This window comes from Crinia signifera, chromosome 9 (assembly GCF_055691185.1).
Source record: "Crinia signifera chromosome 9, ASM5569118v1, whole genome shotgun sequence".
Classification (NCBI taxonomy): domain Eukaryota; kingdom Metazoa; phylum Chordata; class Amphibia; order Anura; family Myobatrachidae; genus Crinia; species Crinia signifera.
This window is the reverse complement of record NC_139225.1, coordinates 66,313,030-66,337,549: the sequence shown is the minus strand read 5'-3', so window position 1 is coordinate 66,337,549 and position 24,520 is coordinate 66,313,030.

Below are 24,520 nucleotides of genomic sequence, written 5' to 3'. Positions count from 1 at the left end.
TTGTGGGCTCACCGGAGCACGCATACAAGAAAATGCGTGTTACGAATCAGGGCGCATCATTTTATTATCATAGCATGGATAGTGCAGTATGTGATGCAGAACATGGCCGGCATGCAGATGGCTGTGCACCTAGGATGTGCAGCCAAAGAGCTGATGGTCAAGTGTGAGCATTTTGCTGTTGAGCAATGCGCTCGCACCTTAATGCTTTGCTGGTAAATTTGTGCGGGGGGATATTACTGCCAGAAGGTTGCAGTTTTGCTAAATTTTGCAAAACTGCACAGCCAACTCTGAACCCGTATCTGGTCGATGGATCAACAATGTCTAGATCGACAATGAATTTGTCAACCACTTATGGTTGACTGCAACTAGTTGGACACCTAAAACGTATCTGCATACACTAGATCAACATTGACAGAGGGTCGTCGACATGAATATGATCAACACTGACAAGGCTGACACAGGTGTTTCATGATATTTTTTTAAACCGATTTGTTCATATTTTACCATCCCAATAGTCATAGAAGGAGAATAAAATAGTGTGCTGAGAGCAGGGAGGTACCGTGCCTGAAGCATTGCAAGCGCAGAAAGCCATGCGGGGTGATGCAGTACACGTATACGGTGTCCATGTCAACCTATGTCGACAAAGACACACAAAAAGCACATGTCGACCTTTTCACTGTCAACCATTTTCCTGTCAAACTTTTGCCTGTGTTACTGACACTGTCGATCTAGAAAGTGTTGTCTATTTTTAGGCGTGTAACTAGTCGTAGTCAACCGTTAGTGGTCGACCAGATAAATGTCAATCTAAACATCGCTGATCTTCTATAACATAACCCTCTGAATCAGGGGACATGGATCATTAGGTCGACCAAACTAAGGTCAACATGTTGACCACTGTGTCAACAGGCCTTAGGTCGACATATATTTTGGTCAACAGGGTCATTAGGTCAACATTGGCAAAGCCAACAGTCAAACGATCGACATGGGTCTTTCAATTTTTTTGTCCTGAATGTCGACATGGTTGGCATGGACACCGTATCGGTGCACTCGCTATGCTCGGCACACTATTCTATTCTCCCTCCATGCCCTAGTGGATGGTAAGGCATGAAATACTGTACCACCTGTTGGCACATGTTGGTCAAAAAACATGAAAAACCATGTTGATCTTTTGACTGTCAATCTTCCCAATGTTGACCTAATGCTTGTGTTGACCTAATGATCCTGTCGACTTAAAGCCACGTCACCCTTTTTCTGGTGTCTTCCTAAGGCCTGTCAACCTTCAGTGGTCAACCAAATGCATGTCGACCTCTGTAATGTGGACCTAGTGACCATATCGCAAATCAGGCTCTAAATACATTGGTCAATAACACATGATAGGAGGGTTGAATTCCTTGTACCCCAAGCTTGGCAGATATGCATTTATTCTATAACCCAGACAAGCACTGTAGGCACTGTTTAGAGCAAACTAATGATTATTGCATTTCTACCAAACTGCATTATATAAAAATGCTTGTACAGGAAAAGTAAATTTATTGTCGCTTGCATTCAAATTTCTACTAAGTGGCTAATGTATTGCAGATAAACTTTTATTGGTATTTTCAACACTCGGATAATTGCGCAGTTATTTTTTTACAGCAGTATATTGCCTACCTAGTACTCGTTATTAATATGTGCTGTGCTTTTATGACTGTTTTTAAGAGTGTAAATTAGGCTCAATATATTAAACTAAAATGTTTATTCTACACAAGCTGAGAAGTGAAAGCAACATTATAGTTCCGTATCAGAAAGTGATGAATTAGGTGGAAATAACTACAATTATTTGTGTTACTTCACATCCGGATATCAAGTCATTATACATTATACATTTTACTCTAAACATAGTTAGCAAAACAAATATGGTCACACATACAATGTCAGCTGTAATCTTAAACACATAAATATGTAACTACTTTTTCATTCTAATCTAAATCATACGTTTTAACTGTTTATTTTATGAATTACTACATTAGATAGAAAATGAAGCCTTTTTTGTCACCGGAATACATATAATGTGAAATCTAGGACTCATGCAGTTTTACTGTATTACTACAGAGGGGAGACAGTGCCAAGTTAATAAGTATTTACTGTCAGGCAGGCAAAAATATGTTTTTAATACAAATAAACACTTTACCCTTTTTCCCAGCGGGATTACAGTTTTAATAAGCAAAAAGATTAATATGTGAATTAATACTTTTTCAAGAACCAGGATATTCAAATGAGTAAAATGTCAAATAAAGGGCGTGCTCATGATAAAACAATGTATAAAGGGATATAATGTATTATAATGCTAATTACAGTATAAATCAGTACATTACTTCATCATTAGCGTTAATGTATATAGAGTACGTATTTTTTTTGTGCTATAAATTGAAATGTGTAGAATACAAAAAAATAAATGTTTTAAAAAATGCAAAAATAAAGCCATGCAAGTGAAGTAGAATAATTCTAATTGTTAAATGATGATCAGTTATAGCATTGGTCCTGTTTTTCATTTGGATATTTCCAAAATGGAATTGGAACTAGAAATGGCCCTGGAAAATTCTCTGGAAGTGGCCTCACATGGGCGGTGCCAAATCAAATGTAGGCGGAACTAAGACCAAATATGGTGGGTTTAAAGCATCACTACACCTGTATGGAAGCCATGGGTTTCAATATGCTTGGCCGTCTAGTGGCCACCAGACCTTTAAACTGTTGTGAAATATCACCCCCACCACTCACCAGGTGGATCCCAGAAATACCAGAAACTGTAACACCTCAAGATAGCTTCCATTCACAACAGGTGTCACAATGTATATAGATGGGTGCCCACCTTAGCTGAGTATTTCAAGCGACTGGTACTTTGCTCTGTGAACCGGCAAAGTTTATTTTTGTGGGAGACATTGGGTGATAATTGGCCTCACAGGTGCGCCGGCCTATCATAATACTTGTAGATTTGTACATTATACCTGTAGGGTATAATGCCAATCCGCCCCTGGATATTTCTAATTATACCAATTAGGATGATTCAGATCAGGAACCATTTATAACAAAAACAATATTTATATTTTTATAATGAATATGGGTTTCTAAATTGTTAGTTCTTTTTTTTTATTCTGTGTGTTTATTTTTAGATTTTTACTTGTTGGTAAACATGGGGTGCCAAATAAGCCATTCCAGGGGTTTCATTTTTATTACGTACACTGGTCCTCATTTAGTTCAGAGCCACTGGCTTCTTACCTTCTATGGTAACAATCTTGGACCTGCTGTTAATTCATTCATTCATTCTCACTGTTATATTGGACTAGTGTTGGGGCAGATGACTTGGGCAAGAAGTTTGTTTTGTAATTATTCTTTTATTTTTTTATACAGTGTTTTGTATTTGGAAACTATTTAGTTTTCACAGGTAACGGGTGTGCCCGATATGTGTTTACATATGAGGTTACCATAAACCTTGTATCGGATGTGGTGTGTCATGGGGCAAAATCACTTAAAGTTTTGTTGAACTCCAAAGTAAATAACTGAGACACATTTGGCAGAGACATTTATTTTATTGAATGCAACATTATATTAATTTTGAAGAGTATGGTGGCAAATAAAGTAAGGCCAGAAATCATCCAATCAGCAATGCCTAAACACACTCAACAACAAGCATCCACTCACCTTCACCCTTAACTACCCACTCATTTAGGTGATGATACTGCCTCCTGTTAGGGTGGTACAGCCAACTACCAGTCAACAATGGGATCGCACCTCAATTAAGCAAGTGCACCTAACACAAATCCTCAGCCAAAACTCAAAAGGAAGTGAGAGGGAGAAGCCTGGAAAAAAAAATAGGTTTTGGCCTATGTCCCTCGCCTTATAGGCTAATACTGTACATCATTGATCAGCACCTATGATAGCCCCCATCCTTTACAGATGAGCAACATTTTTTAAAATACTTTTCAATATCTGGGCACCAGAATGAATTGATCTAAACAGGGCCCTCTCAACAGCAGTATGGGCCCCCAGGCAAAGCAATGCAATGGGGCCCTTACCCATTCTCCGCTCCTAGGATTGGTGGGTGCTATCAGCTGATATCCCACAGGTGGCAGGGGGTGCTCTATCTTCCACTCAACATATAGGACCTGGAGCAGTAACTGCTGCTAATTACTCCTTTACTGCACAGGTGGTGGGAGGGTGAACACTAACGTGGGGAAGGGGGCACTGAGCTGAATGAAGGGTCCCTTGTAAATGACTTCCAGGGAGGTAGGGGGTGTTTTATACGTAGGGGAGGGTTGGATAATGGAGTGGGCTTAATATTCGTCATTTTCCGGTGGAACTGCAGCTTGTTTGACTGCAGATATCGCCATTATCTGGAAATAGATTTCTTAGCCTTCAATAGTAGAAAAACCTAGAGTCCCAACTTTCAGGATGTGCTGGGGACTTGGGGATCTGAGATCAGGAGACAAAGCAATCCATTGACAAAAATAGAAAACTTTACACCAGATGTTTGGAGCTGGAGCAGGGACCGGGTGCTGGAAGGCTGATATCTCTGGTTCTGGGCATGATAGAGACAAGCCGATAGAGTCCACAGAAAGTGGAGAGTCCCAGCTTTTGGAATATACACTCAGAAAACTCTAAGGGCCTTATTTTGGTTCATTCTTTCTGACAAAATCCTTCTTAGATGGGCAAAACCATTTGCACTGCAGGTGGGGCAGATGTAACATGTGCAGAGAGAATTAGATTTGGGTGGGGTTTTACTTCAAAGTGAGATCTATATTGCAGTGTAAAAATAAAGCAGTCAGTATTTTCCCTGCACAGAAACAAAATTACTCACCCAAATCTAATTCTCTCTGCACATGTTACATCTGCCCCCTGCAGTGCACATGGTTTTGTCCATCTAAGAAGAATATTGTCAGAAAGAATGAACCAAAATAAGGCCCTAAGTCCGAGAGAACCTGAGAAATATGACTGGGAATTGCAATTACCAGGTCTGATGTGGACTGCTGCTATGAAGTTGGATATCTCCAGTTCACCATGGCCGATTTTCAAAATTCTGGTATCCCCGGAAAAAGGGGATCCCCAGCTATCAGCCTAGGGCCCTTATACACCTGGGGGCCCTGGGAAAGTGCCCATTAAGCCCATACGAAAATACGGCCCTGGATTTAAACCAGGTGTGGCAAAACCAGTCCTCAAAACTTACCAAAGGTCCACGTTTTCCACATCACCTAGCTGGTGCACAGCTGTAGTTATTACTAACTGTCACATTTTCAAACCTTCTGTATTGGAATCTAATATAAATCCATAGGTTGCCTGAAAAACATATACTGTTTATAGATCTTGAGGACAGGTTTGGTCACCTCTGACCTAAATGCTTCAGCTCATCTGCAAATTGTAAATTTACAAGTATATAAAGTATAACATGAGATTCTAGGAAATAATATGGAAAAAGTCTAGCTCAAAGTTTGTTTTTACATCATTAATGATTTTTCCTGAAGTCATTACATGTAGTATATTATTTATTTTGTTATTATTCATTTTATCCATGTGGCACAAGCTTGTAGCTGAGGAATAGGAAAATGTAATTGCCAGACAGCATGCCTTCCTGTTACCATATGGAGTTTTTGGGGAGGGGGTTTATCTATATTTTGTAGTGTCAATTTGTCTTCATTATTGTTGCTTGAATGAATACATTTTGTTTCTTAGTTTGTACAGTACTTGTGTTGTTTGCTTGTAGTGAGTGTTTGTATTGCCAGAGCATGAAACCAACAGGATACTGTCGTTAACACAAGTTAGGTCAACATACAATAGGTGGACCAAAACAGGTGGTTTTACATTGTTCACTATTCAAGTGGTCATAGAGCAAGAATATAGTTGTTTGCGGAACGTAGCAAGGCACAGTGCCAAAAACCTATTGCTTGTGTCGACCTTTTGACCAGGTCGACCAAAAATACGTATCGGCATTTAGTGGTCGACCTTATGTACTGTATGTCGACTTAACTTGTGTTGAAGTAATGACCCATACCCCCAACCCAACAACAAATATAGTTTACGTCTTTTTAATACTGATCTTTTAACTATTCATTAAATGTAAATAGCCCCTGCCCTGTAAATTCAGGTCCAGTACTGACGGAAATGTGGCATGTGGGGGGGGGGATTTTTTTTTTTCAATTATCTACTGTATTCAAATTTTTTAAACTTAATAGCAAACATTGAGGCCACTAGCAGTCGGGGGAGGGGGGGAATCAGGCCTACTTTTTTATAGCTACATACATGCCTAATCATGACTAAGGGGAGAAAATGGGGGAAAATGCTAACTTAGAGAATATCCCTGTACATACAGCTTTCTCGGTATTTCAGGGTTGCCGACTTTTACAGTCTCCTCTCTGGGAGAACCCCGGAGAGGAGACTATCAGCATCACTTCTGGGTGCGGGGCATGATAGAGACATCATCAGTCCCTGCCCCCAGTAATGCAAATGCCACAATATGCGGGTCTCCGATGAGGGAACGGGGCTAAATATGTCGATTTGCATATTTAGCCCTTCCCCTTTCCGCCAAAAAGCCACAAATCTCTGCAATTTAAAGCTTCTGCCACCAGGAACATGAAGAGCGGAAGGGGACCGCTGGAATCCGGGAGGGTTGTTCACCTTTCCGGGGGGCCGGAAGGGGGACCCGATTTTCGGGATCCTCCAGGCCATTCCGGGAGGGTTGGCAACCCTGCAGTATTTACTGTAGTAAAGGGATTTTGTCTGTCTGCAGCCTGCTAGTGCTAATAGCAGGCTAAAATATTGCCGAATGTTGTTTAGTTCACAGACAATGGGTTTGACAGCAAAAGGTTAATATGCACAGGGTCGACATGGGAAAGGTTAACACATAAAAGGTCAACTTGAGTTTCCCGATCAAGATCCCAGGGCTTCCGGTATCATGTCTGTAGTATATCTTCACAGCCAGCACTCGTTCGCACGGGGACCGATGTTTGGCGTTTCGCGCATGCACAGCCGCACTTTTGCGCATGTGCATATGCCAGGAGCATGCGGCCATGGCGAACAGTCTGTTCGCAGGGTGCATGCACCAAAGGCTGCGGCCGGGGGGTGTGCCCATGGAAACGCCTAAGAATGGTCGACAGACCCAAGATCGACATTGACAGAAGGTCGACACAAGATTTAGGTCGTCATGGCCTACACTCAAAAGGTCGACACCAGTTTTTCATTTTTTTGTGCAGACCAAACTCATACCTAACTATCCACATGGGCATAGAGGGAGAATATAATAGTGTACCGATGCATGGGGGGCGGGTGATGCTTACATTTTTTTTAAAACTCATGTTGACCTTCCGAGTGTCAACCATAACAACATCGATATAAAGTATGTGTTGACGTTCTGTCATGCAGACCTTGGGTCTGTTGACCATATCTAGGTGTAAGCCTAGTGTCGATATAGTGACATTGTAGATCTTCTATACCATAAACCAGGGATGGGAACCTTTGGCACTTCAAATGCTGTTGAACTACACATCCCAGCATGCCCTGCCACAGTTTTACTATTTTATCATGCTAAAACTGTTACAATGCATGTTGAGATGTGTAGTTCAACAACAGCTGGAGCGCCGAAGGTTCCCCATCCCTGCCATAATAACCTATTAAATGAATTGCATTTTTGATTTAATAAGTAGCCTCATTCACACCAGTGTACAATAACCACATGTACTAATTATGCCAGTTTTGTCTGATCCAAAAAAAGGAGCTTTAGGTATATAAACAAGACACCTGCAGCAATGTCAAACAAGAATAACAACAGGAAAACACATATCCAATTAATAACGTGGCTATGATGGATGCTTATTCCAGTCTTCACGCAATGCGTATTATTCATTAAGATGCAAACCTGCACTAAAACCATTATAATTGGCAGACAATTGGTTTTGTTGTATGATGTACATTAGACAGAAGCCAATTGCTTATTGGTTGCTATGGTTTCTGTGACCATTTTCACTTCTGAGCAACAACAATAACCCTCAATGTCAGGGATTACACTAGAAGGGATTTGGGACAATATAAAAAGCTATCTTTCCTAGATCATTGCTTTGTACTGAAATGATTTTTTCAAAATCGCACCATATCGCCGCACATCACACTTTTTAAAATCACATTTTTCCCTTGTAATCCGCATATTTAATGAGACTTTTTATACAAGTCCCCCCGGCCAAAAAATTCAGCCCTCTGACTGGTCAGCATGGGCAGCATACCCTCCAACTGTACCGAATTTGCTGGTACAGTACCGTTTTTTAAGTCTGTACCGGCAAATTGCAAATTTACAGAATGTATCGCATTTTCAGCGGTCAGACTCACATTCGCCACATATAACTAACTTCCTCCTGGCCCCAGCGGTGTGTTGCCTGGACCGACGGACTGGGCCGGCTGAGCTCTCCCCTCTCCTCCCCCTGCTCACCCGTTCCCATGAGTGCAATGCGCGGGCTGGTGGCGTGCGTCATGACATCACGCGCCAGGACCGCGCACCCTGCACACTCATGGGAAAGGAGTGAATCTGCCAGAGACTGTGAGGGGTGCGGTGGCCAGCCCGGTGTGCGACGGACACACGGGGACCATCATCTCGCATGGCCGCCGGCGATGCCATCGGAGGAGCCTGCTGCGACTCAGCACTGTAAGTTAAAGTCAGTGGATCAGGCTGTAATAATACTACAGTACTTTTAAAATATCCACACGAGTCTTCTAAAATCCTGTCCACAGTCCATCGTGGTGTGACGCACCTGTGCTGCAGCTCATGTCACGGTGGCTTAGTGGGCTGCAGTGCTGGTATATTAAATAAGTATATTTAATATACTTATTTATTAAATAAGTATATAAAATATTACTTATTTATTTTAATTTGCCACCAGCCGCCCACCTAGAGCAGCACAGTAGTTACTTGTACCTGCTCTAGTTTTAATTATGTGGTGCTAATTTCTATTTTTAAATGTGTCTAAATGCTGCTGGTATTTTTAATTGCTTTGCAGTGTTTTTTGATGCATGCTGTATGTGTCCATTGAAGTATAGAAAAGTGGTTGTGGCCACGCTCCCTTTACCCATGACCACGGCCCTTTTCTGAGGTTGTACCGATTTTTAGTCTTCAAATGTTGGAGGGTATGGGGCAGGGGTCCTGGGTAAGTGGGGACCCCCCCCCAAAGAAGGGGTCCCCCCCCTTCAGAACTTACCTGCCCATGCTGAAGCCCGGGGCTGTCCTCGATGCCCCTGGGCGGTGGGCATCGAGCTGATTATAGTGTAAAAAAAGAATAAACCATTGTGCATTGCTGTGGCACTACAAGTCCCAGCAAGCCAGCACCGCATGCAGGGACTAGGAGAACCACAAGTCCCAGCATGCGGGGCAATAAAGGGCCCACTGGGACTAGTAGTGCCCCAGCAGTACAAATAGTAAAAAAAAAAACACAGAGACACACTTACAGTATAACTTTATTACACACGGAGCCCATACATTCCAACTCACCTGATTTAGGGTGGGATGTATTAATATACATCGCCGCCCTTCGCCTGACAGCTGCCGCGATGCTGCCGCATATGTACTAACATATGCGGCTAGCATCGGGTTGCGGTGATGGAGACCCCCGCGATACCTGTGATGTGGTTTGCGGGGTTCTCCGTTACATCCCGGCGGCTGCCATTGTCCCCCATGTGTCGTGAAAATCTGGACAGGTGGGAGGTATGGTAATGTGCAATTGTTTGGTCAAAAACAGCCAAAATCACACTTTTACCAAAAATCGGGACACCAATAAAGGGGCCCTCCAGGCTTAACGCAAAACCCAAAACCTGAACTGGAGAAGCCACTTGTGTGTATACTCATAGATGCCTCTCTCCCTTGTGTGGTCTCTCGGCTGGAGAAGACCTTAAGGTGGCCTTGCATGGCAGTCTCAATTTTTTAGGACTGTCAACCAGTGCCAGCAATGTTCCGCAGTGGGTGGGTGAACGGGGAGGGGGGTTACAGTTGGGAGACAGTCAGTATTGCTCCCACTGTGCTGGGTGCATGGCCAGCAGCTCACTTTTAGTGCTGTAGTTTGGGAAACAATGGTATAATGGTTACTGGGTGTTACCTGGGATGATGGCATAAAAAAGCTGCATGCAGAGATATAGTGTAATATGAGTGTCAGTGGCATGACCATAAAAGCGGTTGTGCATCGAGGCACTAAATCCTGACATTGGCAGACTTGGTCAGATGAAGAGACTGCCATATTGTAAGACAACTGAAAGCTTTGATGGTGCTATCAGTGTTAGACTGTAGAAGCCAGCTTGTCTGGCTGAAAACAGCATAAACTCACCTGGCTATTGGCAGGAATCCTTAGCTTGCACACTGGATCTGGGCCCGGGGGTTCGGCTTGTCTTGATTGACGGGTTGGCAGATTTGAATGATGTTTCATGATAGGCTGTCTTGAAGCTGGAGGTGGAGATTGATGGGATGATGATCCTGCTTCCAGAAGTTTCTGCCTCTTGCTTCAGGAACCGTTGGACTGTTAAGTACAGACAATTATTAGCCTGTTAGAGATCTATAAATTCTTTATATACTTCTCTCCCTATCTCTTTCCTTTTTCAATCTATTTCTTCCTACTCTTACTGCTAGTCTATAACTATATTACTTTAACATCTTTCCCTGCTGTCTATATTTCTTCTTTAAGCGCTGTGACTGTTAATATGGCTGGCAGGCCTAAGCGCGCTGCGGGGGCTCCCGCCAGGTATGCTGCGCTAGGTGAAGATGCAGGGTCTGTCCGGGCCAGAGCTAGGCCTCCCTGCAGAGGCGGCGAGCGGGGGCTATCCCCCTCCCCTCGCCGGAGGGCTGCCGGAACGCGGGCGGGACCGCCCGCTCCGGCGGTCATCGGTCGTCTGCCCGCCAAGTCAGGGCGTCGTGGCGGGGCTGCCGGAGATTCAGGAAATCCTCCGGCATGCCCTGCGCGTCAGACGCGCACACGGGGGCGAGCAGAGGGGACGAGGGCGTCAGAGCCGGCGCCTGTCCCCACCGCGCCACGCTACAGCCGCATCACCCGGCGGTGCTCAGGCGCTAGGCCTGATGCATCCGCCTCAGTAATAGGGAATGAGCTCATGAGGGATGCGGGTGCCGGGAGTCACTCCGGACCCGCATCCACACTACAAGGGAAAAAAACAGTGAGGGCACGGCGCGACGGTCGGGGGACCGGAGCGCGCCCTAAAAGTAAAAAGGGGGGTGCAGTGCCTATGAGCACCGAGGGTGCTATAGCGTCCAGGGGAAGAAGTGGACGCAGGGGTGCTACAACAGACAGTGCAGAGGGTGTCACAGGCACTTCTCTGCCTGGAGCGCCCTCTGCTGCAATAAGGGGGAATGGCAGGAGGTCCCACACTAGAGGGAAGAAAGGGAATGAGGGGACAGCGCCATCTGGTGGAATGGGGTCTGATAGCAACCCCAGGGGACAATTCATTGAAGCTATGCGACTTAAGCTCACTGAGGCCGAATTTGCCATGCTCAAATCGGCCGTAGCTATGTGGCGGGATAATAGTGAGGATTCCGCTGAATCCGGGTCCTCAAGCAGTGAGTCAGGTGAAGTGCGTTCTGTAAGTAGCGAATCCGCTCAACAGGAGCAAGGGCTCATGGCTGAGTCAAATGAAGAAAATGGGGATAGTGATAGGGACCAACAAGGTGATTCACACTTGAATCCGGTAGAAGGGTCCAGAAATTCTAACGCTAGATCTAGGCGGGCAGCACGGAGAAGGCTGGCCGTGGAAAAAGCTAATGAGGCCCATAGGATTCCACGAGGGTCTAGGCTGCAGCCGGGTCTCTCCTATGCCGATGCGGTTAGGGGGAGTAATACAGCTACTAACATGGTATCATTGGACCCATCAGCGCTTACATCCATATGCGCTGCAGTCGTGTCGGCAGTGGCTCCCCTGTTAACCACCGGTACAGGTGGACAGGGGACCACAGCTCCTGCGGCGACTTTGGAGTCAGTATCTGACATCATAGCTAAAGCAATAGCTCCGACTATTACTGCGGCACGAGGGGGAAACGCCGTTTCCTCAGCGGAAAGGGCATCGCCGAATGTTTCAAATGTTATGGGGGTTGTTACTGAACCTCTATTGACAGGTCAAGAATCAGCGCAGCAAGCTATGGAGGGAACTTCATCAAGTCGTGGAAGGGGCGAAGGTGGAAGAAGGAGGGCAGCATCATCTGATACTGGTGAGTCTACGAATGATCCTGACTGGACAAATGATGATAATGCTGGGTCTAACAGTGGTGGGTCGGAGGACTCATCTATAGAGGAAAAAGCTAGGCGAAAAAGATCTGCAAAGTCCCGGAAGAGACGGCGCAGAAATGAAACCTCGGATTCCTCGTTGGCATCGACGTCTTCCGAAGATAAATCATCTTCGGACGGCGTCGTGAGGAGACGCAAGCGAAAGAGGCGTAGAGAATATAGGTCCCATAGCTCAGGCTCCTCTAATGTATCGGTCGAGTCCGACGCAGTGCAATGCGCGAACACCGCTGTTAAGTGGGGTTTGCGCCCTAGGGCTAGGGATAGGATCAGAAAAGGGCGCTATGTAGATATCTTTGCTTTAACAAGCAAAGATAGGCGGGCCCTCCTAGCCGCAAGGAAGAAAGGACCCTCTAACGAGGATGCCTTTCGTACTTATAATAACTGGGTAAGAGGTATACTTATTTTTGCGGCCTGTTATTTAGAAACACACCCAGATGAATATGTGAACCTGGTGAGATACCAGTTTCTTATTCATAAACTCTACACCTCTTACGTCGGTCCCGGTTGGCGGATCTATGACGAAGAGTTTAGGAGGAAGCAGCATGGCCGAGAGGTGTTTGATTTTGGTAAGAAAGACGTAGAATTATACGTCGAAGTTACCGAATCAGCTACACCTCTTAGGGCTGCTGAGAATAAGGGGTGGGTAAGACAGTATGGGAGTAGGCCTTACAATAACGTTAATAAGGGAGGTAATACTAAGCCTGGCCATGGTAAGTGCTACTCATTTTATAATGGGCAGTGCAGCCTGGGAAACCGGTGTCGTTTTCGGCACCTTTGTCTCTGATGCGGAGGTCCACACGCAATCAAGGATTGCACAAAACCACCAACTGGGGGGGGAGGTGGGGCTCAATCCACGACAAAACAGAGCCGCGGTCCAGCGGCACCTGTCGTTGGATAGAGCCCCAACTCCTATAGTATTGGTCAGGATGTTACCATGGCTGGAACGGTATCCGGACAGGGATGGAGCTAAATTTTTGCAGTCCGGATTTTCAGAAGGTTTCCAATTACCTGTTTCCGCTCCAATTAATACGGGAACTAGGGGAAACTTACGCTCCGCCATGGAATATCCTGACATAATATCACAAAAAGTTGAGGCCGAGGTAAAACTAGGTCGCATGGCAGGCCCATTTTTAACACCACCAGTTGAGGGACTAATTTTGTCCCCTATTGGGGTGGTTCCCAAGAAGGTTAAAGGGAAGTTCAGGCTGATTCAGCATCTTTCTTGTCCTAGAGGGTCGTCTGTCAATGACGCCATCGATGACGATTTGTGCACTGTTAATTATTTTTTATTTGAGGACGCTATAGACATTATTCGAAAGATTGGTCCTGGTGCCCTCATGTGCAAATTGGATGTTGAATCAGCTTTTAGACTATTACCTTTAAATAAGAACGCATTTCAATACATGGGATTTAAATTGAATGGGGGTTTTTACATAGATAAATGTTTGCCCATGGGTTGCTCCATTTCATGTGCTTATTTTGAGCGCTTTAGCACATTTTTACAGTGGTGCCTACAGGAAGTGACGGGAGCTGACAGCATTACTCATTATTTGGATGACTTTCTTCTAGTGGGTCCTCCAAGTTCTGACCTGTGCTTTAAGTTACTAGAAGCAGCGCTTGATTTATTTAGGGATTTCGGGGTTCCCGTGGCAGGGGAAAAAACCGAGGGACCTACTATGAATTTGGTGTACCTTGGAATCGAAATTGATTCCGAGCTGGGTCTGTGCAAACTTCCTCTGGATAAGGTACGCCGTCTACATGACGAAATGCTTTACGCCATCGCGGCTGCTAAGTTAACACTTAGACAGGCCCAATCTCTATTGGGCCTGTTTAATTTCGCATGTAGAGTTATACCCATGGGCAAAATATTTTGTAGAAAACTTCAGCGAGCGACCGTCTTGATTCGCAAACCCCACCATTTTCTACGTCTATCTTCAGAAATGAAGAGGGACTTGAAAGTGTGGGAAATGTTTCTGGATAATTTTAACGGCATATGCATATGCGGAGTTGGAATTATATACAGATGCTGCAGGATCTTCCGGATTCGGCGCATTCTATGCAGGTCGTTGGTGCGCGGATGCCTGGCCCGAGTCTTGGGCACGAGACGGCATGACTAGAAATATGCTATTATTGGAAATATTTCCAATAATGGTCGCCTTAGAGCTTTGGGGCGCAGAATTGGGTAACAGAGAAGTTGTCTTTTGGTGCGATAACCTAGGGGTAGTACAATCCATTAGCCACCTAAAGTCAACTTCTCTCCCAGTTTTACGTATCTTAGCGCGGATAGTGATGCTGTGCTTGGCGAACAACATTACATTGCGAGCCAAGCACGTCCCAGGCGTGCTTAACGAAGTAGCGGATGCACTGTCTCGTTTTGAATGGGTAAGATTTAGGCAACTTGTGCCTTTAGCCCAGGAGTATGGTGAACAGTGTCCATCTTTTTTATGGCAGGTGCCTCTGGAGGGGTAGAGGAGCTGGCCCTGCGGTCGTTAGCGCCGGCGACTTTCAGAGCTTATCTGGCCTCATGGGAGCGCTGGAGCGAGTTCATGCTTGAACAGGGTGGCACAGGTAAGAGCTCTAAGCGTCTTATTATTGCCTATGTATGGAACCTGTACTTGGAGGGTAAGTCCAGAAGTTTTGTTGGACGCTCTCTGGCAGGCATATCATTCTTTTTGCGTCTTGGTGGGAAGAGAGACATCACCAAGTCTTTCATCCTTTCCAGGATGCTAAAAGGATGGGCCAGAACCAGGCCGGTTTTGCCCGACAGGCGCCGGCCGATTGATGCCGGCCTGTTGCGTCGAATCTCGAGGTCTCTAAGAGTAATTTGCTCAAACGATTACGAGGTTCGACTTTTCAGGCTGGCCTTTGCCATGGCTTTCCATGGGGCGTTCAGAGTAGGCGAACTGGTGTCCGCAACCAGGGCATCTCCCTCGCCTATGCTGTTCGGCCATGTCGACGTGCACCACGACGGGTTGTGGTGCAAGATACAGCGCTCAAGACCGATGTAGCAGGCAGGGGTCAGTGGGTCCATTTGGGTCGGAGTGGCGACCGCCGGATCTGTCCGGTGGCGGCGGCTCTGGCTTACGTGGAGTTGCGGCCCCAATTGCCCGGGGCCTGGCTGATGCACATCGACGGGTCCCCCCTTACTAACTTTCAGTTTAGGTCGGTTTTCAGGCGCTGTATATTGCATCAGGGTCTTTCTCCAGCCGACTTTGGGACACACTCGTTTCGTATCGGCGCCGCTTCGGCAGCCGCTGCGGCGGGTTGGTCTCAGGTCGACATACGAGCACTCGGAAGATGGCGGTCTGGTGCATTTAAGCGATACATCAGGCCGACATAGTCCAGTGAGCCCATTTGAGGAGTAGCCGCTCGCCCAAACGCGCTTTAGTGTTTGGGGGGCCTTGAGGAATTTTTTGTGTTATCACCAGTCTTAAATTAGGCTCTAGCCAACTGGTGGAAGATTTGTGTTTTTTGCCTCAAGTCAAATCAGGTGACCCCCCCCCCCCCCCCCCCACTTCACAGGAAACAACAAGTAGGGTTTATAAATTAATTAAGTGGGTCAAAAAAATCAATTAGTCCTAAATAGATCACCCAAACCACAGTCCTATTAGTTATCAACAATTTAATATAGAACTCCAAAATCACCTTTAAGGGAATTTCCCGGGCCCGTTAAATCTTTCCAGATGTTTGCCTTTATTTCAATCTCAATCTCAACAGTATCTATCATTTCGAATTACAGGTCAACGCTTGGACACCAATATTATTTGGATGGTGGGGCATTCATTTATTTATTGGTTGTCCTTGTCCCAGGTAACCACGGATACGGAACGTTTCCCTGAGACGCGATTTATCCGTTGGCTGGGGCGCAGAGGTATGAGGTGGTCCGCGTTGAGGGGTCTTTTGGATGAGTCGGTTAGGTCGTTTGGTTACCCACTTTTTGTCATCATTCACTTGGGGGGCAACGACCTCACGCATAATTCCGGTCTCAATATACGATTTGAGATTAGGAATTTATTGCTGGACCTGATCAGAGAATGGAGATTTTGCCGTTTCTTTTGGTCAGAGATTATACCTAGGAGGGTTTGGAGAGATGCACTCAATCCGGGTGCCATCGATTTGGTACGGAGGCGGATCAATTCCGTAGTCGGCAGGGCTATCGCAACGGAGGGCGGAGTGGTCGTCAGGCACGAGGCCATATCCTTTAGAAACGAGACCCTGTATAGGCCAGATGGGGTGCATCTCTCTATAGTCGGCATGGATTTGTTTTTTCAGAATCTGATAGACGCCTTGAGAAGTTTAGAGGTTTAGTTGAGGGAGTTTTTGTCATTAGGTTGGTGGCGGGTCAGTTCAGGATGAACTGATGTGGTGGAAAGAACGGTAGTTTAAATTAGAGATGTATTTACACTTAGCTGGTGGTTGATGTCGCGATGTGGGCATCACCGATCCAGGTGGGCCCACATCTGGACCTTAACAATCATCTACTTCGGATATGGTAAATTGTTGCGGACATTTGTAGGTTAGGGCAAGTGGCCCAATTTTTTGATGACTCGGGCAGAGTGGTGAGCTCTGCCTTAGTGATATGCGAGGTCAGGGGCAGAGGCAGAAGGCCAACCCCCTGACCTTAAGGGCAAGTGGCCCCTTTTGGAAAAGTCTGCTTCGTAATTGTGCCGTTGTCATGGACGCTGGCAGGTGGCCGGTCCTAGGCAATTAAGGGCAGGAGGCCCTTAGATCCGGAGTTTGTTATTTTTATTACTTTGATATTTTCCAGCAATGTTATTTATATTGCATGCCGTTCTTTGCCCGCCACCTTAGTTAGAGCAGGGACATAAATTTTAGTTAGATTCAAATAGGCCGCCCCTGCTCAAAATAAATAAGCCGTCCCCTTTAAGCCCAATTCAGTTGTACGCGTCTTTATTTCTTAGATAAGTGGTGTGAGTGTGGATGAGTGCCTATGTCTGTGTGGAGTTTATGCGTATTTACGCACAATATGGTAATGCAGCATCTATCTATACATAGTTGCTGCATGTGAGCATCTCACTCATTGCATGTTTAGAATCATTGATGTACACAGGGGAATGGCTTTGTTGTGGCAAAAATGCAAAGCTACAGACACAACTTCAAATGGATATAAAGTAGCTGCTTCTACAAACAACTCATCAGGCCCAAAGCATAGGGCACATCGTGTTTGGCATAGGGCACATTGTGTTTGGTATAGGTCACATTGTGTTTGGCATAGGGCACATTGTGTTTGCTATAGGGCACATTGTGTTTGGTATAGGGCGCATTGTGTTTGGTATAGGGCGCATTGTGTTTGGTATAGGGCACATTGTGTTTGGCATAGGGCACATTGTGTTTGGCATAGGGCACATTGTGTTTGGCATAGGGCACATTGTGTTTGGTATAGGGCACATGGGCCCTTATTCTGGTTGGTGCGGCCAGAGCCGCACACGGTGCTCTGGCCGCACAAACCAATCCCCGCCCACGAGACGGATCGCCACGGCCGTCCGTACACGGACGGCTGGCGATCCGCATAAAAATGGTGGGGCGTACGCCTCCACCATGGTGGGAGCTGCCCCCTGCATTCGATGGTCGTCGACCATCGAAGGCAGGGCCGCACGCCACAGCAGCTCCCGCAAGCTGAGACCACACGGACAATCGTCCGTGTGCTAGCTTGTATGGGGGCTGAGAGCTGACATCCGGCGACGTCAGCTTTCCGCCCCCATCAGTGGCGTCATACCCTCATTAGCATGCATACGCCCCACGTTTGCATGGGAACGCCCATGAAACGCGGGGCGTATACATAGGGAAATGAGGGTATGAAGCCCCTCACGCCCCTATACGCCCTCTTTGCGGCGGACGAAATACGTCTGCGGCGAATGGGGCTGCACATGCGCAGATTGACCTCTGCGCATGTGCAGACTAAAAACATCGGCGGTACGGCCGCACGCGGGCCGTACCGCACGATGCAGAATAAGGGCCATTGTGTTTGGTATAGGGCGCATTGTGTTTGGCATAGGACGCATTGTGTTTGGCATAGGGTGCATTGTGTTTGGCATAGGACGCATTGTGTTTGGCATAGGGTGCATTGTGTTTGGTATAGGGCACATTGTGTTTGGTATAGGGCACATTGTGTTTGGCATAGGGCACATTGTGTTTGGCATAGGGCACATTGTGTTTGGCATAGGGCACATTGTGTTTGCTATAGGGCACATTGTGTTTGGTATAGGGCACATTGTGGGGTTTATTCTAGTTCATTCTTTCTGACAAAATCCTTCTTAGATGGACAAAACCATGTGCACTGCAGGGGGGCAGATGTAACATGTGCAGATAGAATTAGATTTTGGTGAGTTATTTTGTTTCTGTGCAGGGAAAATACTGACTGCTTTATTTTACACTGCAATATAGATCTCACTTTGAAGAAAAACCCCACCCAAATCTAATTCTCTCTGCACAAGTTACATCTGCCCCACCCGCAGTGCACATGGTTTTGTCCATCTAAGAAGGATTTTGTCAGAAAGAATGAACTAGAATAACCCCCTGTGTTTGGCATAGGGCGCCTTGTGTTTGGCATAGGGCGCATTGTGTTTGGTATAAGGCACATTGTGTTTGGCATAGGGCACATTGTGTTTGGTATAGGGCACATTGTGTTTGGCAACATCACCTGCCTTGATATGTGCTAGTACTGTATGTCTAGATTTTGACCTACTGTAAGTCCAGCAACGAAAGAAGTTACGTGAAGCATTCAGGTAAAGTATGCTGAGTTTTCATCTTGAAGAGCAAGTAAGTAGATGGCGAATATTTAAGATTATTTTGTGATTTTTGGAAAGGAACACTACCAAAACACTTGTTTGTTAAATAGTAGGTAATGTTTTACAATCTAATATACTGTATAGCGGCAGTAAGGACACCTAATACACAAGGAAGCCTTGACAACGGCTTGGGAGCTTATTCATACTCCTGTATAAATATATAACAAAGATACCGATATCATTCATTGTACAGTCTATGTACACTTCTAAGTTGTTAAGCATCTCTCAGGGGGTGGGGGGAGGGGGGGGGGCTACAGTATTTTTAATTACTACAAAACAAAATCAAGACAATAGAGAACAAGACAAAATAGCAGAAGGGAGAGAGAGGAAAAAACTGAAGGCAGATGCAACTGATCAGGGTAATTACCAATCATATTTACAGCATAGTAAAAGCAATTTTGACATTGTTGCAATACACACAACCTCAAATTCAACAGTATTGGATAAGAAGAGAGTAATATATCTATCTATCTATCTATCTATCTATCTATCTATCTATCTATCTATCTATCTATCTATCTATCTATCTATCTAGGATTATAAAGCCCATAATCGTCCCTGGAGACTACATTAGGGGATTAGGTGCATGCACAAAGAACTGTATAAGTAATTTACTAAATGGGGGTAAATATACTAAGATAGGAGTACTATTTCCAGTGGCGGATTCAGGGGGGGGGGGGGGCACCCGGGCACGTGCCCCCCTGTCATTTCATTTTGTAGATGAGTCCAGCCCAGTGTCCCTAGCCCCCTGGGAACCAGAGATATCGCCTGGCAAAGCTGTAACGTTTTTTCCCCATAGGATAATAGGGGATCCGTCAATTCCAACCCCCACCCGGTTCCGATGGCTGCCAGTTCCCCCCCTGGCATCACAGAAGCTTGAGGTTGATTTCATTCAATTCTAAATCGCTGGGCCTTCAATATGATTCCAGGCTGGTCCATATCGGTCAATCGGTTCCAGAGATATTACGTGTAAACTAATTTTTTTTATTTTTGAAATGTAATTTCATGGCTGTTCATGTTCTTTGAGGGCAGATTACTCTGGAACCAAACGATCCAGTTTCACTGAACCAAAATCATTCAAATCCCACTCAAAAGTTCTTCAATATGATACTTGTCTCATGTAAATGGATCAGTTGGTTCCGAAGATATAGCCGGTTAAACAAGATAACTGGTTAAAGGGGGGGAGGGGTGGTTTGCTCTCCCCCTCACACAAGAAAATGCAGGGACTAGGCTGGTGTAAAAGGGGCCAAACTGGGAATGCATTTTCTGGTGTGAAAGGGGTATTATTTCAAATAGCCTGGACCTGCAGTGCTCTGAATACAGCCAGGCTCTGCCACTGTCAGTGGCTATCACTTCTGCCTGGCGGCTGTCCCCCATTTACCGCGAGCATGTATTCCCCTTGGCAATGAGCATGTAATCCCACATGGCAATGAGCATGGAACCTCTGGCAATGAGCATGGAACCCTTGGCAATGAGCATGTAGATAAGCAGCACTTATGTAGCATAATTTTTAATAGGCATTATGGTGTTTGACATAATACATAATGGATATAATGGCGTGTAACTTAACGTGTAATGGACATTATGGTGTAAATGTTTAATGCGCGCCTTTGGTGGACAATGTCCCTGTTTATGAATCGTATTGTGAATTTTGGCTTAATCTGTGTGGCATTATGTGAATTTTGGCTCAATCCGTGTGGCATTATGTGAATTTTGGCTCAATCCGTGTGGCATTATGTGAATTTTGGCTCAATCCGTGTGGATTATGTGAATTTTGTCACAATTCGTGTGGCTTTATGTGAATTTTGGCTCAATACGTGTGGCATTATGTGAATTTTGTCTCAATCCGTGTGGCATTATGTGAATTTTGGCTCAATCCGTGTGGCATTATGTGAATTTTGGCTCAATCCGTGTGTTATTATGTAAATTTTGGCTCAATCCGTGTGGCTTGATGTGAATTTTGACACAATCCATGTGGCATTATTTGAATTTTGGCTCAATCCGTGTGGCATTATGTGAATTTTGGCTCATTCCATTTGGCATCATGTGTAAGGGGCAAGTATAATGGGGTCAAGTATTTTGTTGCATAATGTGTAGAAGTTGTATATGGTGTTGTACACTACACTCAAGGACATGCCCCCTGTTGAGTGGCCACACCACATTTTCCGGAGCGCGCCTTCGGCACGCGCAAAACTACATCCTTCACTTTTGTCAACATGGTGGGCCTGCATACTTTAAATGCCAGGGCCTATTTTTAATCCCATTCCCACCCTCTCTCTGCTGCTCTCTTAGCATGTACACTGGCACCACTAACACCGACCCCCCCCCCCCCCCCCCCGACCTAAACCCTCTTTTATCATGGTGCCCCCCTGTCATTTTATCCTGGATCCGCCCCTGACTATTTCACATGGAATGTTGCTATGGGTAACCAAATAGATTCTATGAAATAGAACTCTCATCTTAGTACATTTCCCCCTATAAGACAGTGGCTGAAGGCAACTTGATGTGGCAGAAAAGGCAGCAAAATAGTGTATTAATGGAGTGTTATTGGAGTGTCATGGGCATATGGACACTGGCATGCATTAAAGGGGGAATGGATTCAAGGGATGCCAATGTGATAGAGATGCAGATCCAAAACACATTTCACAAAACACTAAAAGTGGTCGGTGCACATCCCTACTTACCTCTGCTATGTGGTTGGTATATTAAAAATAGTCTCCCATGAGGCAGTAGTATTACGATCCTTACAGTATCCATTTCTCCAGTATGGAGAAAACCATTTTACTTGACTACTGCGACACTTATAGGATCCTCGATTTCTTTTTTTCTTTTTTTTTTTAAATCTGTTTATTAATTTTTTCCAACAATATACAAAATTACATATATCTTGGCCTTAAGAAAAAGGTGTTTCAGAAGTTTACAGCAAGCACTAAACACATTAAAGATGACAAATTTCTATATACAATATATCAAACAGTCACTTTTCATATGTTGATTAATCTTCTGTTATTTTATAGCTATAGTATAATGCCAAATATATTTTAAATAATTGTAAACCGTTTGCTTTTAATCTCTAAGGCCCATACAATCACAAAAACAAAAAATAAAAACAAACACAAAAAAAAAATTATACATCATTAGACAAGGGGGTTACAAACACATAACAAAGGGTAAAAAGGGGAAGGAAAGTAAGGGTAAGAGAGAATCTTTATCCATGTGGATCCGAAGTCGCTCGATATTCTTTAGAGCTCTCTTTTACTTTATCATACGATATAAGTATGTATAGTTCCCTTTCACATTTGAGACCTTCACCTACTGTATAATGTTGGCTTGAACTGACATATTACTTAATCTCTATTGGTAATTCTTTTTTTTTTCTTTTCTTTTCTTTTTTTTTTTAAAGTCTCCTTTTATTTGCTTTGATATATTAAATACATTTGAACATTATACATTGTTTCAGACATTATTTTTACATTTGTATTTTCTGTTTGAGGGTTCCTTTGCTAATACATTTTTGGCATCTTCACTAATCCCCTTATTCTATTGCTTAAACATAAATTTAGGACGAATTAGACGACATACCTGAGGGGGGGGGGTAGGTGTAGGGCTGGGTGGGAGGATCCTCGATTTCTATTACAGATGTGCAGGCCCGGATTCTAAGAATCCGGAACCCCCCAAACATGCCCAATCCGAGCACGGATTCAAAGCAGTTCGGATCTTCCCGCCTGCGTCCGGATCCCACAGCGAGGCTATACGTCATCACCCTGACGTCTGATTCTCGCGAGAGCTGGGCTCAGTATCAAAAGCTGGCTCCTTCCACAATTTGCAGCACGCCCTCTGCATATACTGGAAGGATCATCCACAGTGCAGTTCCAGATTTTGATAATGAAGGTGTCCATGTTGTACACCAGGAGGAGGATATTGATGTAGCTTGTGCTGAGGAAGAAGTTGACAAGGAGGATACTGCTGATGCTGATTTGGTTTGCTTAAATGAGGCATCGGGCGATACAGTTGTTGTCCATGGGATTCCAAAGGGTGTCACCATGCCTGGGCAGAAGACCAATAAATCCACCTCTTCGGTCTGGAATTATTTTTATCCCAAACCGGCCAATTATTGTTTTGCCATATGTAGCTTATGCAAAGCTCAAATAAGCAGGGGTAAGGACGTTGGCCAACTAGGGACGTCCTCCCTTCTACGTCACCTGTCATCACGTTAATAAGTCGCTGTTTAGTTCAGAAACTGTGGCTAACACCGTAAGCAGTCCAGGGCCAACTAAATCCCTTTGTCCTGTTGTATCCAAGTGCCTGCAGACCACAACTGAAAGTCCCTCTTCATCAATTTCCTCCTTAATGAGGATCGGGAGTAGTCCTACAGGCCATGTCACTAGCCTGACTGACTCCTCTCCTATCCTGAAGATGTACGTGCGAAAAAGTGTTCTCAGTGCCCTGAAAAATGTGGTTGAACCCACTGTCCACTTAACCACGGACATGTGGACAAGTGGAACAGGGCAGACTAGGGACTATATGGTCGTGACAGCCCACTGGGTAGATACATCGCTTTGCGCAGCAACAACAGCAGCAGAACCAGTAGCTGGATCTCAGAAATGCCAGCTCGTTCCAAGGCAGGCTACGCTGTGTGTCACCGCTTTCCGTAAGAGGCACACCGCCAACAACCTCTTAGAGAAACTGAGGGAAATCATCGCCCAATGGCTTATCCCCCCTTAGACTCTCCTGGGGATTTGTGGTATCAGACAATGCCAGCAATATTGTGCGGGCATTAAAACGGGGCAAATTCCAGCACATTCCCTGTTTTGCTCACACAATAAATTTGGTGGTGCAGAGTTTTTTGAGAGACAACAGGGCCGTGCAGGAGATGCTTTCGGTGCCCATAAAATGTCGGCGACTGCCTGCCGAAGACTGGAACACCAGAAAACACTGTTGAACCTGCCCTGCCATCAGCTGAAGCAAGATGTTGTAATGCGGTGGAACTCAACCCTCTATATGCTTCAGAGGATGGAGGAGAAGCGAAGGGCCATTCAAGCCTATACATCCACCTATGACATAGGTAAAGGAGGGGGTATGCACCTCACTCAAGCGCAGTGGAGAATGATTTTAGTGTTGTGCAATATACTCCAACCCTTTGAACTTGCAACACGTGAAGTTAGTTCAGGCACTGCCAGCTTGAGTCAGGTCATTCTCCTCATCAGGCTTTTGCAGAAACAGCTGGAGAAAGTGAAGGAGGAGCTGAGATGGAGTGAGTACTCTAAGCATGTGGGACTTGTGGATGAAGCCCTTCATTCACTTTGCCAGTATTCAAGGGTGGTACAAGTGTTGAAATCAGAGGAGTAAATTTTGGCCACTGCTCGATCCTCGGTTTAAAACCTACGTGGTGTCACTCTTTCCAGCGAACGCAAGCCTGCAGAAGTG